The 12917-nt window shown below is 37.5% G+C and overlaps 1 protein-coding gene across 2 annotated transcripts in view; it reads left to right on the forward strand.

Annotated features, from left to right (window-relative positions):
* Positions 1-12917, forward strand: part of ITFG1 (integrin alpha FG-GAP repeat containing 1) — a 174711-nt gene that overhangs the window by 69211 nt on the left and 92583 nt on the right. The window lies entirely within an intron of this gene.

Below are 12917 nucleotides of genomic sequence, written 5' to 3' on the forward strand. Positions count from 1 at the left end.
TGCCAATCAGACACAGCAGTCAGTGATCAGAGGACAGATCCTCAGTATTTGGAAGGCAAAGTCGTCTTTGCCCACCCTAGCTTCTGCACACTGTGTTGATATTGCTTCAGTAACAGGTACACACTGCCTACCATGAAGCTGGGAATGACGGGTAGGTGGCTGATAACTGGGCTAGGAGCTGAAATAGACCAAAATTAACTGTAGTTTACCATCCATGCGTTTCCCTGGAAATTGCAAGCTTTGATAGGCTACAGAATTCCAAAATAAGTACGAGACAGATTCTGCCAATGCAGTTGTTATCTTGGTGGGAAGACAGATTCTTGGAGCTTTCTACTCCACCATCTTCCCAGAATCTTCTCATCTATAGTCACTCTTAACTGTGAATAAACTTGAAAAGATCATTCCTGTGTGCACTATAATAAATAAAACTTGCCTGTTTCCTCTGTACCACTTACTCTTGCAGGATCTCTCCAATCTACCAAAGACCTTCTCTTGAACTCTTAGAACATTTCAACATGAGCACAGCCCTTTGGATAGTGTATTGTGTGTGCTACATATCATTATACTACTGATTATCTAATTTGCTAGAAGAATAAAAGGCTCAATCTGAAGTATGACGTAGTCAGAAAAGGAGCAGATACAGGGATGCCTGGGTAGTTCAGTGGTTAAGCATCTGCCTTCAGCTCAGGGCATGATCCTGGAGTCCCAGGATCAAGTCCCACATCGGTCTCCCTGCATGGAGCCTGCTTTTCCCTCTGCCTGTGTCTCTGCCTCTCTCTTTCTCTCTCTCTGTCTCTCATGAATAAATAAATAGAATCTTAAAAAGAAAAGAAAAGGAGTAAATACGTTAGGTGGATGTGTCCTTGGCTGTTGTTAGAGATCCGGGAAACTCTAGGGACTAGGTGAACTTCCGTATTACTTCCTGATTACCTAAGCTCCAGTTTTCCTAAAATGACAGTTCCACTACTTTTATAGCTCTGCTTTTCTATATACATTGTTTTGTTTCTCTTTCATCTGCTGGTCAACTGATGTTCCTCAAAGGCTACAGCTTTGGATGTGTGCACAGTCACCTTGGTATGACAGTAGTTTTCGTAGGGCTTTCTTTGTCTCTTTCGCTGATCACACTCAACTGTTAGACTACAGTTGATCACTCTTATTATTTTCAACAATACCTTGGGCATAAATTGCTCCATAGTCTGATATAAATAAATTTGGACTCCTTTGCAGGTTAGTTTTTTAGGTCAGTGTTTTAGGTTAGCATTTAGGAACTCAGGCAGGTTCATATTTCTTCTTTCCTTAGTTCTCTCTGCTAAGCTATCCAGTGTGTGGTTTAGGAAATTTCCTTCATGAGGCTGACAGCCTCCTCTAATTGCTTGTTTTCATTGGTTTTGAGTTTGCCCTTAAGCTTGAGCTTCCCAACTTTCTGTTTCAAATAGAGTCAGTTCTTTTGACAAGAGTCAAGTCTGTGTACAGCCTGCCTCTCCTCTTGGGTAAAATTCTTGAGCCATAGCTCTAAATCTGGGAGCCAGGACAGTGATATACTTCTTTGAGTGACACACCCGCTTTAGGAGAGCACAGATTGAGAGTGGTAACTTCTGATCTTCTTGGCTTACCTCTCTAACACAGAACCAACAGCCTACAAATGAGCTGGGATGCAGATGATCAGAACACCACTATTTTAAATATGCCATGACTAAGGAAGATCCTCCATCCTATAATGGGGACTGAGTTGAAGAAGAGATTTCCCTGATATCTCAGCTACTCTCACACATTACTGTGAGAGATGTAAAATCCTGGCACCTGCCCCTCCTAAGAACATGCCATAATCCTTAGTTACCCTAGAAGAATAGATTGGTATCAAAAAATAGTTTGATTGGTAGCTGGGGAGAAGGGAACCCTCTGTTTTGGCTGTACCTGCCTAGGGCAGAGATTCTATCACACTGAGCTAGGAGGGAAAGGAAGAGAGCTGGTTGTGGTTCATATGCCACAGATTCTCACTCAGTAAGAATACTGAGTTTTGTTTTGTTTTGTTTTGTTTTGTTTTGTTTTGTTTTGAAGAGATGTTTCTCCATCTGCTATAGGCTTTTACAACAATGTCTAGAGACTTAAAATGGGTTTTCTTAAATGATTTTTCGCAGTTATGCTTGTTTTGCTAGGGAGCAGGTCTGTGGCACGAGCTTCTCATGCTGCCATCCAGAGATGGAACATTCACATTTAGTAGGTATTTACCAACCTAAGAGGAGTCCATCCTAATGCCAAATTGTGATTCTTCTTTGAGCCTACGGGCTTGAATTTAGTTGTTCACTTTTTCTGGTGGAGTTTTTTAGGCTGAAGTTTTTGGGGTTTTTTTAAAGATTTATTTATTTATTCATGAGAGACACACATAGAGAGAGGCAGAGACATAGAGAGAGAGAAGCAAGCTCCATGCAGGAAGCCCGATGTGGGATCTGATCCTAAGACTCCAGGATTATGCCCTGAGCCAAAGGCAGACACTCAACTGCTGAGCCACCCAGGCGTCCCAGGATGAAGATTTATAATGGATGCTATATGGGCTTATTCTGGCATGTTAGAAATTATTCTGTAAGTAAATATGACAGATTTACAAAGCATCATTAGAACTTCTGCATCTGGCTTAAGCCTTTCCTTTTCTTATTTTTGACACAGTGTTTTAATTAGGTTTTCAATTTTAAATGATGAAGTTCTGATTCTCATACAAGGCCCTTTGACATTAAAAAAGAAAGGTTAAATCTCTTCTCATTTGATGTGAGCACTCTTAACATGACCTATAAATAACATTTTGCTATTATAACAGGCAGAGAAGACAGATTTAAAAGAAGGTTAATTAGAGGTTTAATAGACACTATAAGGTTTACTATTTGCATTACAGCTGTCCACTTTCCATATCATTAAAGCTGTATTTTTGGAGTTAACATTAGGTTTTTTAAATTATTTCATGTAACTACTTGAAAGCTTTAATGCATCTAAATGCATCTAATATACATTTAACTTTTATGTTTAACCATACTGGACTTGTTTTGCTTCATGAGAAATACATTTATAATGTCACATGTGATATTTGGGGATTATTTTAATCAATTCCTTATTGAGGAAATTATTTCCTTCTACAGAATTATCATTAACTTCAGATTTTGTATAGCAGGAATGGGTATATGAGCAGTTTTTATAATTGTCAAGTGTACTTGGTGTATATATTACATTAGTAAGATAAGCTTTACCTAATACTTGTTTCTGAATAAGGGAGAAGCCATGAATGTGTCTCATTTTTTTTTGAGTGAGTTGCTTTAACTTGAAGTTTCCTAATTATTTGATTGTTTGGCTTTAACTTATTCTGTATATGTGGAGTTTTATATTCTACAAAATATCATGTATTGGTAGTATTAGCAAGTCCCTGATAAGAGTATAATAACTTCTGAAAGTAATTACCCATTACATTTCTGACCACACAAACGTCACCTTCTTGGTGAAGCCCTCCCCAAATTCATCTAAGCAGTGAGTATCTCTGTCAACTCAGTTCCCATTGCACACATTCATAATTCTAGCAGACCTTTGTGCCACATGGTATTTGTCCATCTCCACATCTGTCTCGCTCACAAAGTTCCTCAAATCTAAGGAGCATGCCTCATTTGTGTTTCTCTAATACCTAATTAAGTGCCAAAAACATAGGAACATAGGAAGTGTTCAAAAGATGTTGAGCAAATAGGTGGATATGATATGAAAGAAATCTTAAAGATCATTTAGTTTAACCACATCACTTTATAGGCAAGGAAATGAAGCCCGGATCGGTGAATGCTGTGCTTTTACTTTTTCCAGCTTACTGGAATTTATTTACATTTGAAGCATTTTGTTACTGCATTGCTCAAGATTGCCCTTCCATTATGTTCCAGAAATGTGAAGCATAGAAACCATATAATTAGAAGTACTATTAGAATACTATCCTATTAGAAGTTTGCTTTCGAGTGACTATGAGTTTAAGTCATTTTAAATAACTCATTTTGTATGGTAAACTGTCCTGCCCCTGGATTTACAAGAGGAATAATCTGCTAAACTTTTCCAACCATATGTATTGCATTTTGTATTTCAGTCTGACATAGGCATTGTCAGAGAGACCAACAGCTTCTACTCATAAATTTTAGAGCATTCATCACCTTGATTGAATCATGCCACTTGAGAAATAAATTACTTTCAGGTTGAATTCGACTTTAAATGTCTAGCCACTATTTTTGTGAGCAAAATTGAGGTTTCTTGCAAACCCCCTGAGTAGGAGCCATCATGTAATGAAAATTAAGACTTGTGTTAAAAATTAAACAACTCAGGAGACAGAAATGAGTAAAAGATACAGTTGAGGCCCCTTAACAGTCCTTTAACATCAGTATAGAGTGACACACAATCTTTATGCTTTTACATATAAATCTACATATAACGTTGGGATTTTTTTAAAGTTTTTATTTAAATTCCACTTAGTTAACGTACAGCGTAATATTGGTTTCAGGAGCAGAATTTAGTGATTCATTACTTACATACAACACCCAGTGCTCATCACAAGTGCCCTCATTAATCCCCATCACCCATCTAGCCCATTCCCCACCCACCTTCCTCCAGTAATCCTCAATTTATTCTCTATAGTTAAGAGTCTGTTTCCTGGTTTGCCTCTTTTTTTTTTTTTCCTCCTATGTTCATCTGTTTTGTTTCTTAAATTCCACAGATGAGTGAAATTATATGGTATTTTTCTGAGTGACTTATTTTGCTTAGCACAATATATTCTAGCTCCATCCACATCATTGCAAATGGCAAGATTTCATTCTTTTTTATGGATGAATAATATTCCTTTGTGTGTGTGTGTACACCATAATTTCATTACCCATTCATTAGACAATGGACATCTAAGCTCTCTCCAAATTTTGGCTATTGTTGATAACACTGCTATAAATATCAAGGTACATGTGCCCCTTCGAATCAGTATTTTTGTATCCTTTGAGTAAATACCTAGTAGTGCAATTGCTGGATGGTAGGGTAGTTCTATTTTTACCTTTCTGAGGACCTTCCATACTGTTTTCAGAGTGGTTGCATAAGCTTGCCTTCCCACCAGGTATAAGAGGGTTCCCCTTTCTCTGAATCCTCACCAACACCTGTTGTTTCCACAGTCTTTTTATCCAGAGGCAATAAGTACTCAAATCCAAGATGCCATGTTAGTGCTGTGTAGGCAGCTGTTGAACAGTTGGCAATATGCTGTTTTTATAAATTTGTAAATAAGACATAAGTGAACGTGATATTAAAGGATCATAATTTTGGAATGAAAGGAACTAATGGAAGTAGGTAGCCTTATTAGATAAGCCAAATGGATACAGACTGACTTCACTGCCCTGAGAAAAAACAGCAGGCCAAATGCAGTTCTAAAATTTGTCTTATAAAACCTTCATTCAAGTAAATTTACTTTACTGAGAGTTGATGGAAAATATGAAAATCTTAGTGGTAATTAATGCCAAGTTCTCCAGTTCTTTCCATCATTAAGTATTATCATCTCTAATGAACTCTTTACCTTCAGAACACAGAGGATTCTTCTAGAAGATGAAGTGTCTTCTCATATTGGAATTTTGAATCATAATCATAATAGAAACATCACAAGATTAAGAACATTAAAACTGAAAAATCCTCCTGGTTCCTTAATACTCTGACCTCTGAGTAGAGGAAATATGTGACTTCAATTAAAAGATAGATATATAAAACACTAGAATTGAAAATATTGCTAAGACTTTGAAGATCATTAACTTATAACTATCTTGATTACAATTCTCTTAAAAAAATTCAACATTCGGGATCCCTGGGTGGCGCAGCGGTTTGGCGCCTGCCTTGGGCCCAGGGCGCGATCCTGGAGACCCGGGATCAAATCCCACGTCGGGCTCCCGGTGCATGGAGCCTGCTTCTCCCTCTGCCTATGTCTTTACCTCTCTTTCTCTCTCTCTGTGACTATCATAAATAAATAAAAATTAAAAAAAAAAAATTAAAAAAAAATTCAACATTCAAGTTCTGAAAAATAAATTTCCTATAGTAAAAATGTAGATAATATATATCCACTCTTCATTTGTCAATAATCCTCATCAAATGGAAATTAAAACCCCCTTAATCATTTTATTTTAGGGTGCTTATTGGGCCCCCTCATCATGTGCTGCCAGCAGCCTATTAGAGTGTCTTGTTTTCACCTGATACTCTCATGTTCCTACACAATCTGAAAGAAATAAATCCAGTCTTTTTATTTTCTTACAACAAAAGAACTTCTAAAAATGATTTGACTAATGAGGGAAGAGGGAGGGGCTGTTCATTGTTTGCCCAGGGTTGAGGGCTTGTAATGTGTGCCTGTGTTCCGGAGTATGGTGTCTAAGTCTCTCTGCATCTTGTGCACATTTACTTAAGTTGGAGGTAGTTAGAGCTCTCTGCTAAGTATAGTGAATCTTCATTTGGGGCCCAGTACTTCAAGATAGGAAAAAGAAAGGGAAGTGAATTCTATATAGAAGGTTATGAACTTAAAAAATGAAATTGAGGGGCACCTGGGTGACCCTGTTTGTTGAGCGTCTGACTCTTGATTTCAGCTCATGTCATGATCTCAGGGTCATGGGATCAAGCTCTGTGTTGAGCTCCACACTCAGCATGGAGTCTGCTTATCCTTCTCCCTCTACTCCTCCCCCTGCTTGTGCTCTCTCATGTACACACATGCTCTCTCTCTCTCCCAAATAAATAAAATATTTTTTAAAATGAAATTGAAAAATGATTCCTAGAAACTTATACTTCTTCTTTAAACATTGTTTTGTGAGTGGAAATCCATTTAAACAGGTTCCTCATATCATCTTATTAAATGTAGTGCATCTGTACAGAATATGATTTGGCAGTAATATTTGACATAGGAATATAGGAGGTAGGGCTGGTTCTATGCCCAAAGATATGTAAGCAAAGCAGTAATGTATCAAAGGTTCCAATCAAACCTGGAGCCTGCAGAAATGTTTTTGGTTTCTTGCCCTTACTGCTTAACATATTTTGAATTAGATTTCAATGTTTTTAAAATAAAATTTCTCATATTTAAAAAATCATATTTCCATAACCGTCATTGCCTGGAGCTAATTAGTTGGTGTCACCTTTGGGCATTGATTGGTTCTTGTTGCTTCCTCTAAGTCCACTACTTCCCACTGTCGCATCCATCCTGAGATCGTAGTCAGCTCTTTGTGCTCTATGACTTTTTACTATCTGATCATCTTGGTTGTACCAGGACCTATTAACTTACTTACATTGGGGGCTTGTGCCTTATAACATGTGAGTTGATGACCTCTGAACCACAGTTCAGTTAAACTGATGCGGGAAAGAGGAAGAGCTCATTTGTCTTTACTATTTCAGCTGTCATGTGGACTTCAGTGTGCTTTTCTATGAACAAGGGAAGCAGGAGAAAGATATTTTTATTCTACACACTTATGCTTATCTTCCCTAATACAACCAGATACTATCAAACAGATGTAAACAGGAACTTGGCATGTCCTCCTGGCTCAAGCATTGAAACAGTGCAAACTGTGATCCTGCTTTGAACCATTCTTTGTGGAAATACCTGAAGCTTCCAGAAAATACTAAAAATGTTTTATTAACTGTTTTTTTTTTCCAAATGAACCATAATATTTACTCCCTTGGAAATATAGTAACTTTCATCATTCAGGGAGAATTTCTTCAGGAACTCTAAATGATATTTTAAAATCTCCATCAAGGGGCAGCTGGGTGGCTCAGGCAATTGTCTGCCTTCTGTTCATCGTATGATCCCAGGGTCCTGGGATCAAGCCCTGCACTGGTTCCCTGCTCAGTGGGGAGTCTGCTTTCCCCTCTCCCTCCCTCTCCCCCTCTGCCTCTGCCCTTGGCTTGTGCACTCTCTCACTCTCTCTCTCACTCACTCTGTCTCTCAATATCTTTAAAAAAAAATTTACCATCACAACATTTAAAACATGAAGATTTCACACTGAAAGGATACAGTGCTGGAAATTACAATCTTTAACCTCTTCTTTCTTACTATAGTATATCTAAAGGGTGTTAGGTGCCCACTACCATCTAACTTTAAACTTTGATCACAATCATAAAGCTTTGTTTGGATTTTTCCTAACGTGATTTAGTTTGCATAGTCAAACTTCCAATTTTAGTTTTTAAAACTCCTAAGTGGGCTTCCTTTTGATGCCAACTTTAACAAGGCTTTTCATTTGAAGGGAAGGCTGTGCAGCACTTGGCAGCATTTAAAACTGCAGTAGCTTAATCCTTTCAAGCTATGAATGGAGATAATTGAAGCAATACCATTTAATGTTTAGTATACACTTACTCAACTATGTGTCTGTATTTTCTGGGGAAGAAAGTGCATGTGCGTTGAATAGTTTCACTATTTTACTTGATACAAGATTCTAATGAAAGAGGATTTAACTGAGTTTGGGGTTTATATCCTGAATTTTTCACTAATTCATGATGTGATCTTTTGTTAAGGATTATTTCTTCAAGTGAATGCCAGTGATGTCAGCTATATCATCATACTGTTTTTATTAGCACTTTAGAAAATAGTTTCCAAGACAGGAAAAATCATCCAGAATGTGATCTATTCCTGTAAAGTAAGTTGCTGCCTTCTCTAGGATGGAAAGGATCCAGTGTAATCATCTTGTGCCAACCCCAAATTTTTATTCTACTGCATCCCACACCTCATCTTCCTTTCCCCACCCCTTACCCCTACCTTGATCAAGCACTCTCAGAATATAGTCTCATGCATACTCTCCTGGCTCCTGCCACTACATGTTAACTAAGTCATGGACTTAATTCAGGCTATAGTTCCTTTTTCCCTTACATGTACATCACATTCCTGGTCAGGGTTAATCCCACTTTGTGGCCTAGTGGCCAGGAGAGAGGATGAGACAAACTGTAAGAAATTGGGAGTTTCCCCAGTGGGAGCAGAATCGTCTTCATCATCTTTAAACAAGAAAGAACATTAGCCTTTAGGGAGAACATCATATTCAAACAGGAGCAAATACTGGCTTTGAACAGTGAAGATTCAATCACTTTATGCAAGCTTTGCAGGTCAAGTGAATCCGAGGGTTAAAGACTTTCAGGTTCATCACCCAGATGATCCTAATTCATGAGTCTAGTATCATTCTTTCCCAGCTAGGACCCTAACCTTACCATAGCAGACTGGCTTGGGTTGAGAATTTAACCTTCTTGGGAGATCTTCTACTCTTACCATTAAATTCTGGTCTTAGTTTTTGCCCTCCTACTGCAGGAAATGAGAACCTTTTTAGATGCTACCTAAGAGGCCCTCTGGCTTTCACACATAGCTTTTATTTTCTCATCAATCATGCTTAGCCTTTGTGTCTCTCCACTATTTCCTCAAGTAAGCTTGGCAATAGCCATCTAATTTCACTATCCTTATAGTTAGTGTTTACCCCACACTTCCCCAAAAGCCTGAAGTACCACACTCACTAGTGCATTGCCTTCTACCAGAATACCATCCCGGTAAAAGATAGTATGGCTATCTGTGCACTGCTTGACCCCACTGAAAGAATCCTTATTAGCATAGCTTTTTAGGTGATCCAACTCTAAAATCGTACTTAGTATTTGCTTTCTCAGATCACTTTTGGTATCAATGGTTATAGATGGCGTTTCCTGGGAAGGAGACTCTGAAATGAAAACTAGTGTGCAAGAAGTTTAATTTTAGGGAGTGCTCTTATAGTCAGTACTGCTGGAGGAAATGGGAAGGAAGCAGAGCTTGGCTATGATTTAGTGCCAATAAAAGCCTCATCTGACCTTGGGCTTCTGAATGTGCTGTGGCCCTGCAGAGTTGTCCTGAGTGATGATGGTGGGATGTAGCCTTTATTTCTCTGATCTGACCAGTTACTGAATGTAGGCTAGTGCAGAAAGGGATGCAGCTTTTGGCAGGGTAGCAGCTTTTCACCCAAAGCTGTTCCAGAAAGGCCAACTACATAGGGTTGTCTGCCAGCAGCATTTCCAGAGGCTGAAGGAATAAGTCTTTCATGCAGAGGGGATCTGGGTGGCATGTCACAGCATCTGTTACAGTTTCATTGGTACATTTCCTTTCATGAGATTGTGTGAATTACTTTTACCCATGTAGGAGGGTGAGAACTTGGTTGCTTTATTGACTAATTTTTTTTCTAGCTATCATTTCATTGAAAGTAAGAGGCTTGATTTCATCTTGAATTGTTAATTATTAATTATCTCTATTTCTCCACATAATGAATCATTTATTTTTTTCTCTAACCTTTTTGTATAATTGAATAGTGAAATGAATTTTTTAATGTTTTACAAGGTACTTCCAATGCCTTTTCTCACTTTACTATATTTCAAAATCTTAATAACTCATGAAGCTATGAAAATAGAATCAACAGTCATTTTAGTTATAGTTGTTAAATTTTCTAATTATGAATGGGAGAGCTGAAAACTCATAATTTATCACCTTTTACACAAATCTATTGAGACTTGAGCAACACCAACAGAAAAAAACATTTTGTGTCATTTTTCCAGGAATGGTGATAGATTGCTGGTAACCAGCTACCCCTCTCTTCTCACTATCCCTGCTTGGTCATTCGTGGTAACAAAATAGCTCTTCCAATCCTACAAAGCTAATTGGCTTATCAGGGCAACAGGCCTGTGATCCCTTGTTGGAAAGATGCCTCCTCATTTCTTCTCAAATACGTCCAGAGTTTCAACAGTGTAATGTTTTCAGTTTGAACAAATTCACCTGTTTTATATAATAATAGTGTAATTGTCTGTCTTCTTTCAAATAGCTCAGAGCTTGCACTGACATGGCAAGTCATAAGTGGTTCTTAGAAATCTCTGTGGCTATTAATCCCTAATCACATTCTTACACTGATTACCCACATTTTCAGATAAAAACAGCTTTTAAGCATTCCTAAGACAGGAGTCACTGTAGTCAGTCATACTTATTTTTAATGAAATGCTTTAACATAAAACCCTTCTCTTCCCAATAAGCTTTTTTTTTTAAGATTTTATTTATTTATTCATGAGACACACACACACAGAGAGAGAGGCAGAGACATAGGCAGAGGGAGAAGCAGGCTCTCTCCAGAGAGCCCATGCGGAACTCAATCCCAGGACCCCAGGATCACAACCTGAGCCAAAGGCAGATGCTCAACCACTGAGCCACCCAGGCATTCCTGAATAAAATCTTAAAAATAGAAAAAGAAGCAGCTCAGGCAAGACATGTGAAACTGGAATATAATGGAATTTTGTAATAACCATACCCATTGAGATATAATAGTCAAATAGCAATGGAGGGAAAGCTATGCGTAGGGAGAGGAAGAGCCTCAGGAACAGTGAGGACACCAGATGGCTGTGACATAAAAGGATACTCCAGAGAGTTAGTTTCTTATGAGGAAGTAGCAGGAAATGAGCATGGAAACTTAGGTAAGTATACCTCCTTCACACGGGAAAAAGAGATCCTGGAAGGGAAGGAATGACATGAAATATGCACTTAGGTTTTTTCATCATGCTGCTGGCAATGTTAGAAGGAGAGGATGTTGGCTGTAGATACATCATCTCACAAATCTCAGGTATTGTTAGGGAGTTTTCCTAGATGAGTATGGAAGTAAACACTTCATTGGGAGTGTATTTTGACCAAGTAAAGAAATTACCTTCATAAAAGACTACATTTGTATATCCACAGGCAAAGCATCCTTAGTGTGGTAAAAATAAATGCAGAGATATTTGGTACATTGACAGAAAGAATAGTTCCACTTGCTTGGAATCAGGAGTTTGAGTATTATTAATTATAACAGTGAAGAAATTACTTAGCTTTCTGGAGATTCCATGAAAATTATTGTTATAATTATTACATAAATCAGTGTCATTAACCTCATATGAAAGCTCTACAGAAAACACATTAAAATGCAAAAGAAAAAGAAAAAATAAAATAAAATAAAATAAAATGCAAAAGATAGTTTTCCTAAACATATTTCATGGGGCAAAAAAAAGCCTTTTCTTTAAAATAGAGATGGTCTGCATATCACTCTGAGTAAGTCCCATTTTTTAAAGCACAAAAGAATAATGTTATTTTAATATTCTTATGAGTCAACTCATCATTTTGAAATTTTATATATTCACTAAGTAAAATTGCCATTATGCAAACATAATAAATACTGCTACTAGAATAGATTTGCAGTTCACCTGGCCTTTGCATTAATAGGATGTTAGATTTGACTGTCAACCTATTATTTTTCAACAAATTTTATTAAAAATCTTGTACTTTTCAGTAAAACAGACTTTGTTTAGTTGGACTATATGAAGACAATTGTTCTATTCAAAATTTGAAATACAGGGCATCCCAGGCGGCTAAGCGGTTTAGCGCCACCTTCGACCCAGGGTGTGATCCTGGAGACCCGAGATCAAGTCCCACGTTGGGCTCCCTGCATGAGGCCTGCTTCTCCGTCTGCCTGTGTCTGTGCCTCTCTCTCTTTCTCTCTCTCTCACTCTCTCTGTGTCTCTCATGAATAAATAAATAAAATCTTTAAAAAACAACAACAACAAATTTTAAAATACAATTTATTCTTCACTTAACATGAGTACTAAAGACTTTGGATGCTATAATTATATGATTTAAAATAATTCTTAAACCCAACTATGATATATAGTGAAGCATAGCTTTTAGGTGAAAAAGCACAATGTGATTCTGATTCAGATATTTTGTGATAGTCTGCCTTAAAATAAAAATGTGTAAGATAAAAAGGTTAGTTAGTACACATAACTGTTCTTAAAAATAATGCTCTTGAAGGACTTATACCAGATGCTCCCTTTAAATACATTTTTTATTAATTGTACTAGTACATGATCATCTGTTTTCTTTCCTTGGTTGGGATCAAGCTTCTGAA

The sequence above is a fragment of the Canis lupus genome, chromosome 2 (assembly GCF_011100685.1).
Source record: "Canis lupus familiaris isolate Mischka breed German Shepherd chromosome 2, alternate assembly UU_Cfam_GSD_1.0, whole genome shotgun sequence".
Classification (NCBI taxonomy): Eukaryota; Metazoa; Chordata; class Mammalia; order Carnivora; family Canidae; genus Canis; species Canis lupus.